At 45.6% G+C, this 23708-nt stretch overlaps 3 long non-coding RNA genes across 3 annotated transcripts in view; 1 reads left to right on the forward strand and 2 right to left on the reverse strand.

Annotated features, from left to right (window-relative positions):
- The window catches only part of LOC125343252, a 9348-nt gene extending 7155 nt beyond the window's left edge, over nucleotides 1-2193 (reverse strand). Inside the window, exon 1 of the long non-coding RNA XR_007209293.1 lies at nucleotides 1500-2193. This is a non-coding gene — a long non-coding RNA (uncharacterized LOC125343252). The remainder of the gene's footprint in view (nucleotides 1-1499) is intronic.
- A 206-nt stretch (nucleotides 2194-2399) lies between these two features.
- LOC125343253 lies at nucleotides 2400-23708 on the forward strand. The gene is made up of 3 exons (XR_007209294.1): nucleotides 2400-2951; nucleotides 18439-18444; nucleotides 23698-23708. It is a non-coding gene; the product is annotated as an uncharacterized LOC125343253 (long non-coding RNA).
- On the reverse strand, nucleotides 5294-9482 carry LOC125343250. The gene is made up of 3 exons (XR_007209292.1): nucleotides 9035-9482; nucleotides 8374-8436; nucleotides 5294-6004 (listed from the first exon to the last, which is right to left on the reverse strand). It is a non-coding gene; the product is annotated as an uncharacterized LOC125343250 (long non-coding RNA).

Consider the following 23708-nt stretch of genomic DNA (forward strand, 5'->3'; position numbering starts at 1 on the left):
CTCAACTTCCCAACCACCAAGCAGGTGAATCTCAACTCTCCATTCACCCCTGGGAACCTTCCACTCACCAACTAGATCCCCCCAGAGGGCAGCCCTTAGGTACCTTGTCAACCTCACGAGATATCCAAGTGGGAAAGGCCTTCTTGCATGCAGAAAGAAGAACAGACCAAGGAGAAAGCACAAAGCCCAGCCCCTCATACAGGGTCCTTCCCACCAGGGAGATGCTGGAAAGCCATGCCCAGAAAGTACAACCTCACACATCCCCCCAACCAGAACTCCTCCAGAGCCATCCCACTAAGTAGAACCCTCCCACCAGGAGGAGGAGGAATCCAACTCTCCAACCAGCATGGACACTACTCGTGTCACTATTATGTCAACTATTGGTGGCCATCAAAATTACATGGCTTGACTCCTCAGCACTACATAAACAGAAAAACTAGAAGTGGTGCTGTGGCTCAAGTGGTAGAGGGCTAGCCTTGAGCAAAAAGAAGTCAGGGACAGTGCTCAGGCCCTGAGTTCAAGCTCCAGGACTGGTAAAAAAATTACATGAACATATGAACTACTTACACATTATTTACAGAATAGACCATTTATAGTCCAAGACAAAAACAAACTAAAGGAAAAGTAAAAGTGAAGGGATAAGCAAAAGAGGTACCTATAAGGGTCATTTAGTCACAAAGAAGAATGAAACACTGTTAATCGCAGCAAGAAAAAAAAAAAAAAAAAAACATACCAGGGGCTGGGAATATGGCCTAGTGGTAAAGTGCTCGCCTTGTATACATGAAGCCCTGGGTTCGATTCCTCAGCACCACATATATAGAAAAAGCCAGAAGTGGGGCTATGGCTCAAGTGGTAGAGTGCTAGCCTGCAGCAAAAAGAAGCCAGGGACAGTGCTCAGGCTCTGAGTTCAAGCCCCAGGACTGGCAAAAAAACAAAACAAAACAACAACAAAAAAACACGCCAGTGAAAGGTATTAGGTTAAGTGAAATAGGCTAATCACAAGAAACATCTAGGACATGTTTTCTCTCACATGGAGGAGGTAAAAAAGCCAACCCAGAGCCCTGAAGGGGTGACTCAAGTGGCAGAGTACCTGCTTAGCAAGCATCGGACCTCAAGTTAAAGCCCCAGTAACTAGCACAAAAAAAGGAAAGAAAGTCAACCTGACAGTAAAAGGTGATTAGGAATTGGCAAAGCAACTTAGATGCTGAGATGGAAAAGGGTGGGTGGATAGCGGTTGGATTTGAAAAGTGTGCGCTGTACAAAAACCTATAGATATCATACTGAATCTAATATGTACAATTAGTGTGTTAACAAAAATAAATGAGTAAATAAAAGATTTTTTTAACAATTTAACACAGGCACAAGGTGAAGAGCTCTGACATATAGTTAACTGGAGAGGCACAAGGGAGAAGTCGGCTGCCCCCTGGTGGTGTGGACATGGAACAACCACAATTGTCAAATACTATAAGACTACAAGAGAGAAATTTCTTGCTCACCACTTTTGGAGGCCCAGAGTCCAAGATCAAGGTGCTGTTAGATTCAGTGTTGTTACAGAGGTGCTTTAGTGCTTCTAGCTGGTCCTTCACATGGTGGAAGGGATGAGTCGTCTACTTGGGCTTCTTTTATTAGGACACTGAGCGAACTCATAAATGCTCCATAGACTAAGACCAACATCTTCAGGGTTAGGATTAACACAAGAGCTGTGGGAATAAACAGAAACCTTCAGATTCTACTGCTTGAGCCGCAGCTCCACTTCCAACTTTCGTTTGGTAGTCAATTAAATAAGAGCCTCAGAAAATTTCCTGTCCAGACTGGCTTCAAATGAGGATTCTCAGGTGTCAGCCTCCTAAGGACCTAGGATTACAGACATGAGCCAACATTACCCAGCTCCTGAAAGTGTTTTTAAGGCCACCCACTGAGCATTATTCCTCAGTGCAACAAGACTCCACTTCCTTAACCACAAATGTGTTCCTGACTTCTAGCTGGAGGGCTCAGACAATGGTAACACTCTGTTCCTCAAAACAAATGGTGTTTACACGGATATTTCCACCTGGCTATGCATTTATGATTCATGCCCATTCTTTGGATGAATATTATACTTTCATAAACCTTTTATTTCATTTAAAAGGATCAATAGTAGAATAAATGTCCCATGGCAAGGTACCCACGATACTAATAATAGCTGAAATTTTATGAAGAAATCATGTAAAAGATGTGACAGGGCCGGTGCTTGCCTCCTCTACATGAAACCCTAGGTTCAATTCTTCAGCACCACATATATAGCAAAGGCCAGAAGTTACGCTGTGGCTCAAGAGCAAAAAGAAGCCAAGGACAGTGCTCAGGCCCTGAGTTCAAGCCCCAGGACTGGCAAAAAAAAAAGTCTTCAAAAAAAAAAAAGATGTTGTGACACTGAGCATAACACACAAATTTGAAAATCCTAATGTGCTCATGAGATTTTCCTGCATGTTTAGGACACAGAAACGCCAAATACACATTGCTTATCCTTGAGAGGGAGAGGCTTGGAATCAGGTACAAGAACATCTGAATGTTGCAAAGAGAGAGTAAAGCTGGAAGTCTGGAAATTTCTTTTTTGTCTCGAAAGTTGATGTGGAAAAGGTTTCACTGGATGGGCTCATCAGGAGGGACAGAGCCCATAAATGGGATGGGTCGCATTCAACAGGCAGGAATGAGGTGACAGGATTGCAGAGGGTAAGAGCAAACCAACAGGCCAAAAATGGAGGAGAGTCAGAGAGAAATAAGGGTGGAAATTTTCTGCCATACTATGTGGTAACTGAATGACTGGGGCAATTCTACATGGATTGGAACTATGCCACACTCTGCAGGCCACTGTGTTCCCTGAAACCACCTGACCAATTCCTTCACTGTGCTCTAGGCTAGGGAGACCTGAAAATGCCTCTTCACATGGCCAAAGCAGCACAGGTAAAACTACGGTTAGTAGCTAGGAGGTGGTAGCTCACACACCTGTAGTCCTAGCTACTCAGGCGGGGGTGAGATATGAGAATCCTGGTTGGAAGTAAGCTTTGGCAGCAAAGTCTGAGAGACTTTTTTTTTTTTGGTCAGGCATGGGGCTTGAACTCTTAGCCTGGGGGCTGTTCCCGACCTGTTCAGCTCAAGGTTAGTACTCTACCACTTGAGACACAGCACCACTTCCAGTTTCTTGGTCGTTAATCAGAGATAAGAGTCTCAGAGACTTTCTGGCCCAGGATGGCTTTACACTGTGATCCTTACATCTCAGCCTCCGAAGTGGCTAGGAATACAGGCGTGAGCTACAGGCACCAGGCTCTGTGAGACTCTTATCTCCAATTAACCACCAGAAAACCAGAAGTGTAGCTATGGCTCAAAGTGGTAGAGTGGTATTCTGGAGCAAGAAAGCTCAGGGACAGTACCCAGGCCCAGGTTCCAAGCCACACCATATACCAAATAGAAAATAAAACATGCAGGGAGACAATATGGGCACTGATGGGTGATTGAAATGAAATGTTCAAATTCCTTATTACTCCGGTGGTGCCAGGTAATATTCTCAAACTCTGTTGTAGTTTACCAGTAAAATGAATCCCCTTTCCCAGATGAATGCTATATTGTAATAGGAAAGCTCACACAGTGTTTTAAATAGTCCAAAGGAACATAGAGAGTGAGATTCATAATATCGAATTATTACGTAGGGAAAGAAAGCTAAAAACATTACCTACAAAGATCCAGAAATTACATAAAGTGCAACAAGATTTCTTTTTGTCTTCTTGATCTTTGGAACATGGATTTGTACATTGTCCAGCCTGGCCTTGAACTCAAGATCTTCCTGCTTCAGCCTTCTATTTGCTGGGAAGTAAAGCATGTACCCACCACTCCCAGTAATCTTCTTTCTAAATGGAAAAAAAATAACCTGATAAATGCAACCAAATCACCATTACAGAGCAAATTAATTCAAAGGTAGACGCTATAGACTACTCCAATCTGCTAAAGATGAAATAAAGATAACATTAAAATAAAGGGACTCATAAAGAAGGTAGGAAACATAATAAACATTTCCAGAGGGAATACTGCAAAGATGAGAGTACAAAGTGAACTTTCCAACTAGAGACACAAAGGAAATGTGAATGATATGTTTGGTGCTGGGGATGAAACACAAGGCAAGTGTTCTACCATTAAGCTAACTCCCTGGATACATATGTTTTTATGCATCAACTTGCCATGTGGGTCAAGGGATGAAGAGAAGAAATGTCTCGGAGATGAGAAGGTAGAAACCAGTCGTGGAAAGCAGCCCAAGGAGAGAGCAGACAGCCACCTGAGCAAGTGAAAATGTGGATCCTTGGCCTAACAAAAGCCCTGAGGGTTTACAAGGCCTACCAGGTCCACATCCAACCACTGAGGACTTGGATGGCAACAGACGACAAAGTGGACACCACACCCTCTTGACATGTGCTGTCATTAATATGCAAGCAGCTTCAAGCTATGGTGACCATGGACAGAACAGTGGTTGGCTGGAACACCAGAGAATGAGAATGCTTCTGCACCCTGAGGTCGTCACTTAGGAGCACATTACTTTACGGAATGCTGCTTTTACTTTAGGCATATCACTATACTACAGCATGTAACTTTTCATGGAGGAAAATAGACGGCTGTGGTAGTGAATGCCTGGAATCCCAAAACTGAACTACCAGGACAGGAGGATGGTGTCCTCAAGGCCAGCCCAGGTTACATAATAAGACCCAGTCTCAAAAGGGGAAATAAAGGTAAACGAATGTGAAAGCAGTGTGTTGCTTTCATTTTCACCAACCACAAGCTAAGCATCTGCCTTGTGTTGTACATTCATCTCACCTCTTCAGTCTGTAGGATTTCAGCTACTAAAGCTAAAATGATTAACAGATGAATACTAAAGTGAACATATTTATTGGTTACCATAGTGTATTTCATATGTATATACGGTGAGTGTGTAATGTGCAAGACAGGTGAAACAAGCATATGTTCCTAAGCCATTAATCATTCTTTTAAATCGGGACAGGATATTGGGTAGGAATTGGGGCCTTATGCTCCCCAGACATGCACCCTTGAGCTTTTTTGTTTTGCTTTGTTTTGCTTTTTTGGTTGTTGAAAGAGTCTCTTTCCCAGGTCAAGCTAGATCACTATCCTAATAATTATGTTTCATGTATAGCGGGGATGAGAGCTATGCTCCACCATACATAGAACTGTCTTGATTTCCAGGGGGTGGGAATGTCTCACAACCGATTTGCCTGGGCTGTCTAAAACTTCTATTACAAGTTCAGCCTCCCATTACTGTTATCTATAGTTAATCCCCGTGCAACAGAATCTCTAAGCCATTCCTTTGTATCCCTTCTCACTTGCTTTCTCTGGGAGAAAATATTATTAGGTCTTTACACTCCAGACTCCTACTTCATATAGGATTTCTAAGGGACTCCTCTCTATCCATTCACCCACGCCTCCTCTCTTCTTCCATGCCCACAGCATGCCTTCCGTCCCCTCCTCATTAGCCATACACATTCCTCCCTCCGCTCATGCTTCAGCCTGCAGCACTCCTCTCAAGCAACACCCGTGTCCCCTTCCTTTCAATCCCAGAAGGGAGGCAGGCCACACTCTCCCATCTGATGTCATCCCCAGTCCTGCCCCAACTTCTCCTTCCCCTAGAACTACTGAGATGTTGCCTTCCACCTTTTTACTTGCTATTATCATAACCCTCCTGAACTCCAGCAGCCCAGCCTTCCTACCACCAGGATGCCCAGGCTGGAACCCATTCTGACATGCAAGGGCCTTCCTCAACCTGCTCTCCCCAATTCCAACTCACCTCTTCTCTCCAGTGGAGTCCCTCATTCTGGGTTTTTCCAGGCCTGCACCACTCACCGAGCAGATGCATTTCAGGTTGTCCTATGGGGTTCTAGGCTCAGCAGTCTCCTTCTCACTGCTACAGTGCTGTTTGGTCACGTCAGAGCAGAACTGGCTTGAAGGTTTCCAGGACCACATTTCTCAAAGCCTATAAGAGATCAAAGTTATTCCAGTACTGTTTTAAGGGTTTTAGCTGAATAAGAAAGCAAATAAGACCACTGGTTAAAATGATGGATGTCTATCACTGCTCTACCAAAATCCCTGGAGAGGCTTTGGGCCAAGGATATGAGGTGAGGGGGAATCTTTTTGATATAGTTTGGTAGTTTGGCCTAAGGACCTAAAGCCTGAAAGTAAGACAACTGGCACAAAAGTTGGATAGGGTCTCACAGCCAGCACAGGAGGTACATGGAGCCCACCTGGTATTCATTAGAACAGCAGAAACATTCTGAGGGGGCAGCTCAAGCCATCCCAGAGGATGGGGGAAGCAGTCTCCATGTCAGTACTACTCTGGATGTTTTATCTAAAAAGCTTAAATTAGATAGTTATATAACTAGTAGCCATTCTCCAACAGAATAGGACACAGGCCTAAGAATTTCAGGTCTACAGACAGGACAAGCACCGGGATTAAAAGTACAGACCTAGCAAGCAGAGTTTGGGGGCTGATCAGTGGTAGTATAGTCATGTGGATTTCACAAGGCAGGATTAGAAAAATTGGGTATGGACACTGTTGAAAGGACTTACCTAAAAATGCCAGGATGTAATTCATATAATCTGGATTAACAATGCTATGGTAGTGTTATTGCAAACCTGGGGTCAAAGGGCTGGTTAAAGTCCAGTGATGGACTGTACATGGACTGTACCGGTAGAAACTTGTCAACAAAAGAATTACAAATGACCAAGACAAATATGAAGAAATTCTCAACATCCACAGACAACCAGGAAATGTAAATCCAAACTACACTCAGATTCCATCACACCACACACACACAGTGACTGGGCACTTGGATCAAGTAGTAGAGGCTTAAACTCAATTGCAGTACTAACAAAAACCAAAAGCAACCTAATATGGGGCCAGATGCAAGTGGCTCATCCCTGTAATCCTAGCTACTCAGGAGGCTGACATCTGGGGACCTCAGTTCAAACAAACTGGGCAGGAAGGTCAGTGAGACTCTTTATCATTCACCACCAAAAGAAGTTGTAAGTGGAGCTGTGGCTCAAGTGGTATAGCAATAACCTAGAGGGGGGAAAAAAAAAACACTCAGAAATAGAGCCTGGACCCCAAGTCAAGCCCCAGGACCATCAAAACAAACTAACAAAAACAGCTAGAATAGGTATTCACAAAACCAAAAACAAACAATTGTTGCTTAGGATAAAGACATGAGAGTAGCCCTTGAACACTATCATTGGGAATGTAAATCCGTGCAGCTGTGATAGTAATCAGTATGGAAGTCGTTAGAAAACTTCAACTAGAACTACCATATGGTCCATCTGTACTATCCTTGGACACATAGCTGAAGACATATAACTAAGCACACAATGGAAATACCCAGACTTCCATGTTTATAGCAGCACGAATCAGAGCTTTTTCTGTTTATGTGGTACTGAGGAATCGAACCCAGGGCTTCATGTATGCTAGGCAAACACTCTTGCCACTTAGCCACATTCCCAGCCCTCTTCATTATTTTTAAATGGAGAGAAGATATAAGAAAGAAAATATAACCAGTGAATTTGATCAAAGTACATTAGACACATGCGTGGTAATATTACAAGGAAATCCTTTGGTATAATTACGTTATTGCTAATTAAAGGAAGGTTGGGAAAAGGGTGTTTGAGATACAGAAAGGCCTTGGTAAGGCCTTTTGGAAGTCTTAGCTAAGAAAATAAGATAAATTAAGACTAATTGGGGAAGGGGAGAGAGTCTGTGCTAGCCTGTGCATCCCAGATGACTGGGTGAGGCGAAATCACTATTTAGATTGGTATGTGGGGCATTAGGTATTCTAAGCGCCATAAAATGATGTAAGTTGCTTAATTCCAGGAAGGTTCAGGCACTGCTCCAGCCCTGCGTGTGACAGGAGCGTGGAGGGGCCAATGTACTGTGGCCTGAAGGTAAGAGGATACAGATCTATGATTTCTGTTGTTCTTGTCCTTGTGGACAACCAGGGCAGAAACTACTAAAGCATCTCAGGCCGGTCATGGGTGAGGGAACACTCACAAGGCCCCGGGAGCTCGTCCAGGACAGCTTACTCACAATCCAACGCTGTGGAGGCGCGGGGAATGGGAAGGGTGCTGTGCAGAGGTCAGCAGAGAGGCCCCGTATCCTAAAATAGTCCATGTCGCATCCCCGAAGACCGATCACACGCAAATGGTTGCAGTACTCACCTACTACCTAATTGTTAGAGCTTGGAAAGGCTCTGAGAAACGTGAAGCACTTGGCCCAGTGCTGGCACTCAAGTCCCAAATGTTAAGCGTTACCGTGCCGGTGGCCACAATCCTAACCTGGGCTCCATCCCCTTGAACCTGCGAAGCCTTTGCTGGCTTTCCGCGTGGCCTCAGCCTCGCTCGCCGCGCGGCGCACTCCCACTGAAGCGCAGCGGCCACACTCGGGGCCTCGTTACCAAGCAGCAAACGGAGACCCCGGGAGGGCAGGAAAGATGAACGCAGAGGTTGCAGGTCCCGGCCTTCGGCACCCGACATCTGAACTCAGCCAGGATGGGAGAAGCTGCCTCTGGCTGGCAACCGCACACAGCCATGGCTGGGAGGCGACGGAACGCAAAGAAGTGCGCGCGGGGAAGCATCACGCTCTGAACCCGTGCGCCTCCTCGGGCACCACCCTCCGACTCAGGACCACCCGCAAGCACAAACCACCCTCCCTGCCGCCCCACCTACAACGCTCCAGCTCCACGCGCAAAGCAACGGGAAGCCCTGCCCCAGAGGGAGCGAGGGCGCACACCAAGAACGAAGCGCTCAACAGCAAATCAGCTTACAACTCCTCCCACCTAGGAGGAGGGCCCCAGTCTCTCCCAGCACGTAAGGGTCACACGCAGCAGGTCCGGAAGGCCAGCCCCCACTGTGGAATGTCTCAACCAACCTGCAGGGGGGCCCTAAGTCCCCACGCAGCACTTAAACATCGCACATCACAACTATCCGGCACGCCCACCGCACATAGCTTCCCTCTTACCTGGCGGGCAGGCCGCAGTCTCCACAGACCACACTGAGGCCCAACCCACAGAATAAAATGAGCCACGGGCCAGCCTACTAGCTGCAACTTCCCTCTTGCTAAGTGGCAACCTCTAAGCCGCGCACCCCCAGGGTACAATGCACCGGAAAGCCAGCCCACTACGTCCCAGTCCCGCCCCTGCAAGGAGCAACATCGAACAACTTCCCCGGCAACCTATCAGTACCCCGAAGTCCCAGGCACCTGCGAGTTGAAAGTCCCACCCACCAAGCTCACCCTGCCAAAGATTGTCACACTAAGAACCTTGAACCGCCCCTAGAGCTAGCATGCTCAAAAGGCCAGCCCACCGTGTGCATCTTCCCACCCACCAAGGAGTTAAACCCTAAGTCTCCACCCACTAGCCCAAGATGCACCCACCCACCTAAGACAAGTGCCAAAGGCCAGCCCACTACGTACCTCGTCCCGCCCCTGCACGTACAAGCAGGGAAGGTCAGCCCACCATGTACAACGTCCCTCCCACCAAGTGGGTGGACCTCAAGTCTCCACCCACCAAGCTGAAAACTCCAAATGCCAGCCCATCTGGTGCTTTGTCCATCCCACAGGATACAGAGGCTGGAAAGACTCGCCTTGCACTTAGAAAGGCAGAAGCGAACTACAAAGCCCAAAGGCCAGCTGTGAGGAAACAAGGTCCTTTCCACCAGGGAGAGGCTGGAATGCCACGCCCAGCAAGGAAACCTCCCAGACCCCAAACACAACACCCCCAAAGTCTGCCCACTATGTAGAACCCTCCCACTATGTAGAGCCCACTATGTAATTTCCCGCCCAGCAGATACACTACCCAAAGTCTCTGCAGGTTCAAAGTCCCACCCACCAACATTAAGAGAAGATGGACTGAGCTGGGCACTGGTGGCTCGTGCCTTGAGGCTGAGATCTGAGGATCGTTGTTCTTGTTTGACAATGTGTACCATGCATGCCCTGACCACTTCCCACCAAGAAAGAGCAAGAGGCATTTCTGAGGGATTGAGGACCGAAACTGATCACTTAGCCTCCAGAACAGGCTATTTAACTCTTTCTCGCTATAATAGAGGGAAAGAGGCCCAATCTTAACCCAGTGTTATTGATACCATTTTCGTTTTAATAAACAAACGTGTGGAATCGATCCAATTTGGGGGGCACCTTTCTGCAGTATTCAGAGGTCTTAATTCTTAGGGTAAGTGGCCCTAATAAGGCCCTGAGTTTCTGTAATTCCACTACTTGCCACCAGGGGGAGAGCATAGGAGTGATCATTTTGAACTGAGTCTGGAAGCTCTTCACAGCAAAGCCCATGAGTAGGCATTTAGCCATTTGATCCAGAGGCTTAAGAGAGCATATTAAGCAGCAACAACTGTACCTTTTCTTAATTGCCAAGTCCATCCTTTGGGGACACTACCGGACTTTCAAAATACTAGTCTACTTTAGGTCACTGAGTCCTGTCATTGCTCTGATCCCCACTGAAAAATAAAAAATATACAAGTGTGTCAAAAATGCTTTGATGAAGACCTGCATACGGTGGAGATGAGGAGTGTGTCTGCTAGAATACAATCATTCTGTTTGTAGGACCTTGTCTGGTATGTGACTCGGAGTCACTTTGCCTCTGAGTTGTAAATGTATTCTCCTAAATTAATATAGCTATATCCACTGTAGGCTAATTGTCCATGGTCATCTGTCAGTGAGAGCTTGATTACTAAGGGTTGAGAAGACCTATGAGTCAGCTTTGGTCATGTCCAGCGAGGAGGCTGGCACTGATCTAATGGCAAATCTTAGTTTCTGATGAAATCGCAAAGCAGGTTTCCAGGTCCTGTTGGCAATGATGGTTTGATCCGAGGGATACTTTAATTATCCATTGAGGGAATGGCTAAAGGCATAGTGTTCTTTCTTAAAGATGAAGTCAAATGACCTTGACTCATTTTGCACTGAATACAACATCGTAGCCAGGCCTCGAACTGCATATTCAGATCTAGAAGACACTAGAGAGCGTGGATTTAAATGAAACTCATGTTCATGGTTACTTTTAACGTCATTGATAAAGGCACCCACGTCTAGACGAGGTGCTCTCACAAAGGAAATAACCTGCCTCTTTAGTAAGATGCATTCCTTATAAGCAGTGTCTTTGATGAGATGGCAAGAGTCAGTATTCTTTGCCTATGTAAGATCCTTGTGACAAGACATACTGTTTTGTATTGTCCTTTAGCTACTAGTGGCGATATTTTCAGCTGATCTAGGAAGAGAAGGTTGAGTAGTTTCCACAGATGAGTGCAACCACTCTTTTATCCGCAAGTGGCAAAACACAGCAGTGCCCTTGTGTAGCATTTTTCATTGGCAGTGTGCCCAAGTCGTTTGAAAGCCTATTATAAGGCATAAAACATGCTAAGCCATAAAAATACATGTCATTCCTACATGGGCAAGTGGGATCCAGCAGTGTCCTGTTAGGCATGCTCAGTTCTGCTCTTAACTCTACAGGAGGTTTGGTACGGAGATTGTACCCATCCTGTACCATGGCAGCCAACAGGTGAAGTTCATCCCCTCTTAGGTGGAAATCAGTCCCCGAAAGATACAGTCTATACAACCAGGCAGTTCTTTGTTAGCTTCCATACCTTGCTTGGTGATTACACAGGGGCCAGGGCCTTGGGGGAAAGGTTGCTCTCTTCGTCCCAGCCAGAAGTAGATCTCTATATTTTGCGCCCTTTTCCCTTTTGTCTCTTTTACATTCTGTGTCATGAATGGCAACAGAGAGGCCAAATTGCCCAGTCCCTATGACAGTGGCACTGTGCCATCTTTTCCATTGGAGTGCACCAGTCGTCCACTCTGCAGGACTCTCCTCCACCCTGGGTTTCTCCAGATCTGGGGCTCCTACCGGCTCTCCTTATTCATGGATGGAACACTTGCTCACCAGGAAAATTCTCACATTTACCTATCATTCTAGTCTTTTCACACTTGTCTTTAGTCACTTGAATTCACACATTATTAGGCTTAGCTCAAGCACAGACATATTGATATCCCCTAGGGGATGCACAGAAAGTGAGGAGGTCGACAACAGCATAACAGAGTATCAGGTGGGGCGGGCGGGGGGGTGGGGGGATGGAGGCACATCTTCAAGAAAAGAATCAGGAAGAGGATACCTATGTAGGCATTGCACACACACGTACACACCCACACACACTGCATGTAGGAATGCTGACTCGGTGTATTATCTGTTTGTTTGGTGGTTCATTTGCTATTTAGGGTCTCCATAGATAAAACCATCGCCAGACTTCAGCCTATCTCAAATCCTCAAGCCAGCTACTGCAAACTTGTTCAAACAAGCAGTTTCTAATGTCCTCTAGAATGGTTCAGCATTATTGTGGAGGCACACATTCCCCTCCTTCTGCATTTTATATCCTGTTACTTTTAGGAATCAATAGGATAAAGGACTTTTCTTGGGAAACTTTCATAAGTGCACGCAGTGTGCTTTGAACAACATCACTTTTCCTTCCTATACCCTATCTCCCATTCTCCTCGCCCTCTTTTCAAACAGTGTTTAGAGGTTTTCGCTGGACCATGTTCATACATACCTAATTAGTGCACTCTTCACCATGTCACCCTCTCCCATCCTTTCCCTGGTTCTCTCTCTCTCTCTCTCTCTCTCTCTCTCTCTCTCTCTCTCTCTCTCTACCACATTTGCCCTCCAATTTACCATTCATGCCTCGATTCAGAGTTATTTTCATTTTACACCTAGATTCCACAAGTGAATAAAACCACATCATATATGGCTTTTTGTGCGTGGCTTATTTCCCCTGTTTTTATATTGAGGTGCATAGACCTTGCATGATCTAGTGTCTACCCCTTTGGGGATCCTGGTGGTGGCTGAGCTCCTCCACTGGGTAACTCACTGCTCTGTGCACACAAGTCGTTTCTGTTGGTGTGGATTCTCTAAAATGCTGGTGTTATGCCTCATGCAGGTCAATTGGGAACAGGCAGAGACTGTAAAAAGTAGCTTTGCAGTAGTTCCGTCATGAACAATGGCATGCCAAACTGAGAGACATTCGAAATGTTGGGTAGTAATATCTATGGCTATCCAGATCTGTTTCCAGTTGACTGGGTAGCATCCCTGCTGATCTGGGGTTCATCTCCCATAATCCCACCTTCATCACCACTTGTGGGGACTGATTAAAGAGACAGACCTGACCACAAGATGGCAGCATCGCATAATGAAGTTAATTGGGGCGGGGGCTTTGAAGGCAAGCTGGAGAGGAATATGTCTTTCACAAAGGAAGCCCTTCTTTGCTGGACTCTGGTGGCTCAAGCCTATCATCCTAGCTATTCAGGAGGCTGGAATCAGCACATTGTGGTTCGAAGCCAGCCCAAGCAGGAAAATCCCTGAGACTCTTGTCTCCAGTTAATCACCTAAAAACCAGAACTGGAGAGGTGGCTCAGTGCTAGAGGAATAGCCTTGAGCAAAAGGGCTCAGGGCCAGTGCCCAGACCAAGAGGTTCAGCCCCAAGACTAACCAACACAGACAACCAACAAAGAATCCCTATCAGTGCCACTGTAGGAGACCACTGCCCAGCAGAGGAAGAGTTTAAGATATTCTCCGGGGAGAGATTGTAGGAAAGGGAGAAGGCCATCTGACTGCGTCACTAAGAGAAATGTATACTTTCTTGACTATTGTCAGTCAGGCCCCATTGGCTGAGACCCAGAAGCATTTGTGGGGAATCTGTGGGGAAGTCAGAATGTTAAACTCCCCAACATTTCTGTGGCCCTGTCCTCATAGGGCAGTGACATTTCAGAAGGCCCAGGCTTAGCTCAGTTTTGTAGGAGCTATTTTAATTTAATGAGTATGCCTCTGTTGCCAATGTTATAGGCATCTTTCTCAATTTCCAAGAGCATCTTAGCAATCCTGACCCATAGGGGAACTGAGTCAAGGCCATTCTGGGTGAAACAGCTCATCCCCAAGAGGGGAAATCTGGCCATCAGTTTCATTGAAGGCATGAGTTTTTTATTTGTTTGTTTCATTTAAGTAGCAATGGGATGCCTTAGCTATGGCTAAGGGAAAGCAGACAACCTCTAAATGGCTGTAAATACGCCGGCTTGGGATATGTTGAAGACCACTGCATTTATAAAAGTTTGAGTTTGGTGTTGGTGAGTTTTGAGAAAACGGTCATACCCCTATGTAAAGAATTAAGACATAGGGGCCACTGGACCGAATCCATTTTTATCCACTGCTATAACAATATGTCACATAATAAGACAGTAATTAATCTCACTGCTATTGTCTAAGATGAAATATATTCAAATAGAACTGGTATTGAAGACTGAGCTCAACCTTTAAGGCATACGACATAACCAATCTGCTGAGTATATACGTAAGGAAAATGAAAATAATGTTCACCCAAAGTCATGAAAATCATAGTTGCTCCATTTGTAGGAATCAAAAACCAGAAGTGATGTAAATAAGCATAACAACGTACAAAAGCAAAAAATGAACTCCTGAAGGAAGAAAGAGCATAAGTGAGTCTCAAAATAGTTATGCTGAGTAAAAGAATTGCAATAGGGTTCCCTTTGTAGGAAACTGTAGACAACATAAATTAAGTGAGCTTTCATGATCAGTGTACGCCTAGTGGTAGGGACAGGGCTGAGGAGTGAGGCAAGGAGGACAAAATGGAAAAGAAAACTTCTGGAGCTGAGGAAAATGATGAAAACTTGGCTCACTATGTTATGGGCCAAGGACTGCACACGTACAGGCTTTTTCAGTTTTTCTTTAATTGTAGAAATACTAACACAAGATTTCATTCAAAGAATTCTCAGACGAATTCAGTAAAGCCTGCGAAATCTTTTGTATTGTGTCCTGCAGTTAGAGTTTCTTTCAATAGTAGTTCTTACACTACAAAGCTTCAAGATGGAATTTTTTCTTTGTTTCCTCTGATAATGTTTGTTTGTTTTTTGGTTGTTGTTAGTCATGGGGCCTGAAATCAGGCCTGCACACTGTCCCTGAGCTCTTTTACTCAAGGCTGATCCTCCTCTGCTTTGAGCCACCACTGCTCTATTTCTGGTTTTCTGATGGTTAATTGGAGGTAAGTGTCTCATAGGCTTTCCTGCTTGGGCTGGCACTGAACCAAGATTTTCAGACCTCATCCTCCTCAGTAGCCAGGAGTAGAGGGGGCAGCCACCAGTTCCTGGCTTCTTCTTTATTGTTAATGTGTCTTTTCACATTCAGTCATACTTTCACAAGAGTTTTCCACGTTCTCTAAATGTGACTATTACCAGTGACAGTCACATGTGGGATCTGTGGTTCACATTCATGTCTTGGAGCCTGTGTGATTCACAGCCAAACCATTCCTGTATCACAAATCTGGCATTTACGGAAGCCTATGTTTTAGCTCCTGCTGGTGAGAAAACAAAACCTCCACGAGCAGTTAATCCAAAGACCATGTACAGCATGAGTGGAGGACCAATTAAAGGTACTGACTGACACTATTCCTTTATGAAATGATCCAATGAATTCCAATCCACAGTTCTTCTCTTTCCCACCACTTCATCATTGTTTGTGTTGCATTCAAAGTTCTTATATCTCAGGACACCTTTGTAGAAGCAAAGTATTTCATTTGGGGAGGGGGGATTTGACATGTGTAGGGCAGTTGTTGGATGGGACCTTGAGAGATCTTGTTGGCCTGGGTCTGGAGAATTATGGAGAAGCTTAGGAAGAAAAGTGAGCCATGCGAATCCCCTGGATTCTAGATCAGTAACCTTCCATCTGCACACCTGGGATACATGATGGGAAAACCAGCAAAAGGAAAATGCCTTTCCTTTGAACAGGTACCTTGCACACGGCTTTTTATACCCGGGCTTGCTGCTCAGCGGAGTGTGAGTGCACATATCACCTGGAAAGGAAGCTAGAGGCAAAGTTCAAGGGAGGTTGTTCGAACGATGTTAAAGGTCCTAGGGACCACCTGCAATGGATCCCTGAGGATGAAGTGAGGCTGAGAGCAAATGCCCAGACACTAAAGATAAGTGTACACATGAACTGGTTTCTATGTTACACGGGGCTCAAGGATGAAAGGTATTGAAATGTAGGATGGGCATTTCTGAGAAATTAATCCAAATGCACAGCAGGCAGATGGCTGATATTGTCCTCAGTCATGGAAGACTGGACCTTGGGTCCAGAGAACTTCCCCACACAACAAACAGTTGTGACAGACCATTGCAGTCACTTGCTCTACTGACAGACGAGTGAATTTTCCCATGGAAGGGTTAGATCATCAAGTTGGCCCCAGAAAGATGCTCCTCAGAACAAATCCCACAGGAAGGGACTGCAGAGAGGAACAACTTTGTGTGAGCTTGAGTGTGTGTGTGTGTGTGTGTGTGTGTGAGCATTTAGGTGTGTCTGTTTGTGTATTGGTGCTACAGGTGAACTAATGGCTGGGTTAATGTCGCTGAGCTTCATTTGCTCAAGTCTAGGCCTCTACCACTTGAGCCACAGCCCACTTCTTGATATTTGCTTGGTTAATTGCAGATATGAGTCTCACAGACTTCCCTGCCCAGACTGGATTCGAACCATCATCTTCAGATCTCAGCTTCCTGAGTATGTGGTAATACAGGCATGAGCCACCAGCACCTAGTGGAACAGCTCTTTCAGACCTCTTCTGAGCCTGTCAGAAGATGGCATGTTTTCAAATGAGAGGGAAATGGCACCTGCCCAATGTCTCAGCATAGCCACACAACCCCCATTTATATAGTCTTATATTTTGTGTTTCTTGTTTTGTGTGTGTGTGTGTGTGTGTGTGTGTGTGTGTTTTGTGTTCCCACTAAGAAAAATCAGGGTAAGTCAGGGAAGCTCTGTACACATAAAATCAGTGAGGAAAAAGTGAGTCTAGACACAATGCAATCTAACTTACCTTGAGCACTTATTTCCTATGGTGGGGATGCAAAGTGCTTGATGCTGGTTATTTGGACAGATTTGATGACAGGATCATCATCAAGTTTGCATATTTGCCTCCTCCTCTCCTTCTCCATACTACCTGGGAGACACAACTGTCTTCGCCTTCAGGAACAAACGGAATCACGTGGCTCTAGCTCTGAAGAGTCTATCAGAACTACATAGAATATTGTAGAAATGAACACAGGGAGGAAACAGCATCATATGTGTGGTATGTATGTGTGTGTGTGTGTGTGTGTGAGAGAGAGAGAGTGTGTGTGTGAGGGGGCATGTTTGTGTGAGAGGGCATGTTTGTGTGAGAGAGAGACAGAGTGTGTGTGTGCGTGCGTGCGTGCATGTGTGTGTCTGTGTGTATACTGCAGCTTGAAATCCCGGTGAGGGCAGTCTTGCATAACTCTTTTGCTTAAGGCTGACACTGTACCAGTGACAGCAATCCTCCACTTCCAGCTTTGCACTGGTTAATTGAGGATGAGAGTGTCACCTACATTTTTGCCCAGGATGGCTTTTTTTTTTTTGCCAGTAATGGGGCTTGAACTCAGGGCCTGAGCACTGTTCCTGGCCTCTTTTTGCTCAAGGCTAGCACTCTGCCACTTGAGCCACAGCGCCACCTCTGGCTTTTTCTATATATGTGGTACTGAGGAATCGAACCCAGGGCTTATGTATACGAGACAAGCACTTTTACCACTAGGCCATATTCCCAGCCCCAGGATGGCTTTGATCTGTGATCTCCAGATCTCACGCTCCTGGGTAGCTAGGAATTTAGGTGTGAGCCACTAGCACTCAGCTAAACAGCCTCCTCATGCCGTTCACATCACCTTGCAAGTCTTTTGCATTTTTGTGTAGTTGCTGAGGTGCTCAGGTAGGGGACATCCATCCCACTTGATAGTGGGGGGCGGGGAGAAGAATATAATATGTAGCGGGCCTATCCCAGCCTGAGTTGCAAATGCAAAGTTTCCTTTCCCCTGTAAGGGACATCCCAAGAGTACAGCCTTCTTCAGAAATTGCAGGTAGGAAGTGTGCTGGTCTTAAGAAATTTTGAGCAAGTGAGAAAGGCTGGTGGAATTCTTAGTGGTGACAAAAGCCAAGAGACATGTTTGATTCTCACCCCTCTTGCTGGTGAAACCGTTTCAGGTTTCACTTACCACTGGCAGTGTGCCAATTGGAGAGAGTGGGGCCAGGGAGCACCAGGAAGCAGCATTGAATGCAGAAACCTTTCCAGTATGTGTGACAGTGCTTGTGTTCAAGGAGGTACCAGGAATAGGAAGGTACGGCAGCCTGCCGCGCGACTAGAAGGCTGGGAGTTCATTTGTCACCTGTGGCTTCTTAACCACAGGGAGGATGTGTTCTGTTTACTGGCAGGCCCAAAAAAGAAAATGCAAGGTTTAATAACTATGAACATCTTTCACCTCATAATGTAGACATATCTTATTAGTTGAATGAGGTTTTGATGGGGCAGGAGAGCGTGTTTATTAAACAATATCAAAATGTCCCGCATCCCAAAACAATAGGCGAGAGATATAACAAGGGGTAATTTGAACCATGAAAATGGCAAAATTGTGAAATATTTTTATGTCAAATTTGTCCACTTTCGACACTAGGTAAAGTGAGCAAGGTAGAATTAAAATGCCCAGCATGCCAATGTGGTTAGAATATGCACTTTGTGGGACTGGCAAAGGATCAGCTCTCTTTGTCGTCACAAGACGGGATCCCAACAGCATGGTTTTAAGTACATGTAAGGTTCTCCATTCCTATCTTGCTCAGGGGCAACTATCAGAAGAACATTCTTTCAGGTATACATGAGTCATGAGGAGAGCATTTGTTACTCAAGCTTGTGATGGAAGAGGAAATGATATCACACAGCAAGGCTCTCTTCTCAATCAGAGCAGGCAAACCTTAGGTAGGTCCAAAATACAGGTCTCAATTGGGTGCTGGTGACTCATTCTGTAATCCTAGCCATGTGAGAGGTTGATATCTGGAGGACCACAACCTCTAACAGCCCAGGTAGCAGAGTGCAGGAGACTCTGCCTCCAAAATACCCAGCAAAAGCCAGCCATCTGTTATTGGTCAAATGGGACAGCGCCATCCACCAGCAAGGATGTTCAGTCAACGCCACTGAAAGCCTTGACTTCAACTCCAAAACCTGAAACAAAGTAAACAATAAAATTCAAAGCCGGAAATACAGGTTCTCTGAGTAAAGCTAGTAACAACTCTTTTTTCCTGTCTCTGACTTTTCTAACCAACTTTGTTAGGCCCCAGGAATCATCTGCCCACCAAGTATCCTAAAGGACCAACTAAATCTCCTGAAATTGCCAGGATAATCGCTCCTTCCAGCAGTTCACCAGACAGCCAACGGGGTGGTAGACAGTCTTCCTGGTAAGAGCTGGGAAATTCATCCCAGGCTGGTAGGTTCCCCAGTGGTCAAGCAAACAAAGAGGGGAAGGATCTGTCCTAACTCTCCTAACCTAAAGGATCCAAAGCCAGTGTTCCATTATTCTCTTCTCCATGTTCATGCTGCTCCCTAGACTTTTGGAAAAAGAAGGAAACATTGAAACCATTTTCCTGCAACATAACTACAAAAGCAAGCAGAGGGTGGTAGATGCACACTGGTGGAGCAAGGGGGAGTCCCATGGTTTTTGGTTGGTGGAGTTCTGGATGAGAACATTCCTGTACTGCCACATTCATGGACAGCACAACCTGTCACGCTGAACAAGCATGTGATCCCAGCTTGGGCCTCGTGACCAGCCTCTTGTTGCCCTCTTCTGTGGTTTTCTGTTTGTTTGTTCTTGTCTTTTTCAGTTCCCCCTTCCACACCCCCTCCCCCAGAACTGAAGACCCTTGCACTTGCCAGGCAAGTGGTCTTCCACTGAGCTGAATCCCCAACCGCACTTAGTGCTCTCTTGACATGAGTGTCTTGCCTTCCACATCCCTGGACCCCTGCTGCTTTTTCTGGTGACCCTTGGCCCTGGCACCTCCACACCCACCTCTTCTTTAATGTACATTTTTTAACGTGGCCCCCTGCCACCGCCAAGCACCTCTTTATCCATTGCCCAGGCCTCTGAGGGAAGCAGAAACCCTTGCCCCATCCCTACTGTATACCCACCTACTTGTCACCATTATGTGGTGTCCAAGCTACCATGTTCTACACAGCAGTTCCATGTTGGGTGTGAGACTATAGATCCACTGTTGTTCTTTAGATCGCCTCAGGCACTAACCAACCTGTGAAAGTTCTCTGTCACCCAGTGGGTTCTTCACCAAAGAAGTGAGGACCCCAGTGTTGGGTAAGTGTTTCTATTCTAAGTTTATCTTCAGAAATTTCCACGGAGAATTTTCTTATGTATCCAGTAAGTCTTGGAAAGGAAGAAAAGGATAGGAAAGGAAAGTCTGATTTGCAGATTATATGAATGTGTACATAACACGCTGCATGTATGTGCAGGCCTATGATTTGAATCTGTAAAAGATACTAAGCTACCAGTGGTTCACACTTCTCATTCTAGCTACTCACCAGAGTTGGGATTGACAGTTGCAAGTTCAAAGCCAGCACGGGGAAAATGAAAATGAGATTCTCACTCCATAATAGCTGAGCATGAGGATGCTTGCCCGTCATCCTTGCAGCATCATTGCTGCTCAGGAAACTCCATAAGAAGGAGGCTGTCTCGCCTAGCTCTGATATAAACACAAACCCTGTTACTCAAATATCTAAGGCAAAGAAGAGTCTGAGGGCAGCCTCAAGTGGTACAGTGCCTGTCCAGGCAAGTTATGTGGCTGAGTTGGAAGCTCCTGCACTATCAATATAAAATAAAACAAAAGAGAACAAAAGAGCCTTTGACCTTTAAGTTGACCCCTGATGCCTCACTCTGATTAAGGAGGCTGAGATGGGAGATATGCAGATTGAAGCCAGCCTTTACAGGAAAGTCTGTGAGACATTTTCCCCCAGTTCACCACCCGATAGCCAGGAGTGGAACTGTGGCTCGAGTGAAGGCAAGGTTTTCACTAAAGTGCCAGGCCTAGGTGTTAAAGCTGAAAAATGACAGTGCATAGGCCCCGTGTTTAAGTCCTTCACCAGAACTTAAAAAAAAAAAACACCAGGGGCTGGGGATATGGCCTAGTGGCAAGAGTGCCTGCCTCATATACATGAGGCCCTGGGTTCGATTCCCCAGCACCACATATACAGAAAATGGCCAGAAGTGGCGCTGTGGCTCAAATGGCAGAGTGCTAGCCTTGAGCAAAAAGAAGCCAGGGACAGTGCTCAGGCCATGAGTCCAAGCCCCAGGACTAGACAAAAAAAAAAAAAAAAAAAAAAAAAACACCAAAACCCAAGTTTGGACCTTTGTAGAATAAAGCATTAACATGAGCCAATTACTTTGCCTTCAATTTCCTGAAATGAAAGAAAAAAAAAAAAAGCCTGAGTGAAAAAAGGTAAAGGACAGCACTAAGGCCCTGACTTCAAGCCCCAGTACTGGCACAAAAGGAACAAACAATAATAGTACGAGACAAATTGGTAACCCATGACAGTGAGGCAGAAACATAAAATATTGAAAGGTCTGCTTGGGCTTTGGAGAGCCCGCCCTCAAGTGGTAGCTCACCCACATTACAGGCGCAAGGTCCTGTTTCCTGCCCCAGGAGCACTTTTCCTTTTTTTAAATGACAGGGCAGAGAATATTTCTTTGCCTCATGATTTCACAGAAAATATTGTCAAAACATATTTTGTTGACAGTAAAAGTAATATCATGCTGTGTGTGACTAAATCATAAGAATATTCACAAATGGGGTACAAAACAAATAAAAACTACAACTGAGCAAGGGAATAATGTGGTCACGATTATGGTTGTTATTTAAAATATATAACAACCCAATTAAGTGGGAGAGAAAATGATGGCAAATGGAACCAAAATATGTTAAAAGACTTAAACGGATCCATGCTTTCTGCAGAAGAGAAACTCTAAAAGTATGAAAAGCATCAAAATGGGCTAAAGCTTAAGGGAAGTTTGGATAGTGGCCACCCCTAGATTCGAAAAACAATAAATTCAGACAAATGCTTCCTGTCTGTGACTACGTGAAGTAGCAGGATTGGCCTTGGCTGCTGTGGGAATGAAAACTGACACAACTACTAATGAAAGCAAGTTGGGCCAGCCTGAGCTACAAAGTGACATTCTGACTCTGCCCACCCACCCCCCATCTCTCCGTGTCCCTGTGTCTTTCTCTGTCAGTGTCCTTCTGTGTCTCTCACTTTCTATCTCTCTGTCACAAAACCAAGTTGACATCATTTTATACATTTGTTAATATCTGTACCTTATGGACAAGAATTTCATCCTCGGATATAGACTCGACAGAGGTTTTGACATCCATCCCAAGGAAAAGGTACAAGTTTGTTCTCGATAACCATCCAAAGCCAGAAATAATCCTAGTTTGCACATGCATTTACTGGACAATGGAATGACACAAATATACCATCATCCCATAAGTCTCTACCTATAGACCTATGCTGCTGGGACGCCATTCAATAGTGGCATAGACAAAGGATTTACCCACCGCCAGAGTGAGTAACATCTAATTCTCAAACACAGTACGGAGTGAAAGGAGCCAGTCATGAAGGAAGCATTGCGTATGATTCCGTTTACTAAGTCTATAAAGCTGCACTGTTTAGGGAGGTGTAGAAGTAAAGGGATGCTACAAAGCAGAGCACTGAAATGGTTATCACCCAACGCAGATAATGGCACATCCACAAGACGGCCCGTGGGTTGTGATTGAGAAGAACAGAATGGCTCTGTTCTGGAAGGCTGGCAACATTTTATCTCAACAAATAGACCAAGGCCAACGGCTTGGTCGTGGTTCCGTTGGTGTTGTAGGCATTCCTCGGCCCCTCATGTTTGAACAATGCTTCCTGCCATGATTTAATCAAGAGAAAGAACAGAATGGGTAGAAACTTTGCTGAGGTTTGAATTCTTGTGGAAGAAGAAAACTTGCTTTTCCTGACAAGAGGCCTGAAAGTATTTACTATCAACTGCTAAGTTGGGGATGTGGTGGTGGTGGTGGGAGGGGGAGAAATCATGGGTTATTCCAGAGAGAAGAGTTCCACAATCCAGTCATCCCCTCAGCTTTTCACTGGCCAGTTCCTGCAGCCTATACTTAGGTCACTGGTCAACTCACTGATGTCACACAGGTTGGAGGGTCACCATGATGCATTAGCTCAGCAGGCATCCCAGGCTGCATCCACGACAGCATGACAGAATGCCACAGTTCAATGAGATCAGGTACACGGGTGGCTATGGAATGCTTTAACTCCAGGGAGCCAAATGCAGTGACTTAGGGCTTAACCTAGACTCCTTGAACTGCGACTCGTGCCAGTTTAGAAGCTTCCCTGAGTGGAGAACCAACTGAAGGAGTCCTTGCTTGTTCGGTGACACTGGGACTGAAACGCATGGGACAGGAAACTTCACCTGGCGTAAGTGATGATGGTGGACGGCCAGAGTGTGCCTTCAGGCTGAGAAGTGAGTCTACAGGCGAACCCAGGCTCGGGCTGGGTGTTGCAGATTCCAGAAGGAATAGCTTTCACCCTGCAGGCTTTGCAGGTCTAGGCTGCCAGGTGATTGGGCCCCATCCCTTGCTCTGATGTCCGGGCCAGAAGGACGAAACCCGATGCACCTGGGCATTTTTCTCTGTGAGTTTGCTCAAGACCATTCCTGGGACAGACGTTTGCTCTTGGCCAGCCAGCCAGCCAGAGGGCCA

Source organism: Perognathus longimembris, chromosome 28, assembly GCF_023159225.1.
Source record: "Perognathus longimembris pacificus isolate PPM17 chromosome 28, ASM2315922v1, whole genome shotgun sequence".
NCBI classification, from domain to species: domain Eukaryota; kingdom Metazoa; phylum Chordata; class Mammalia; order Rodentia; family Heteromyidae; genus Perognathus; species Perognathus longimembris.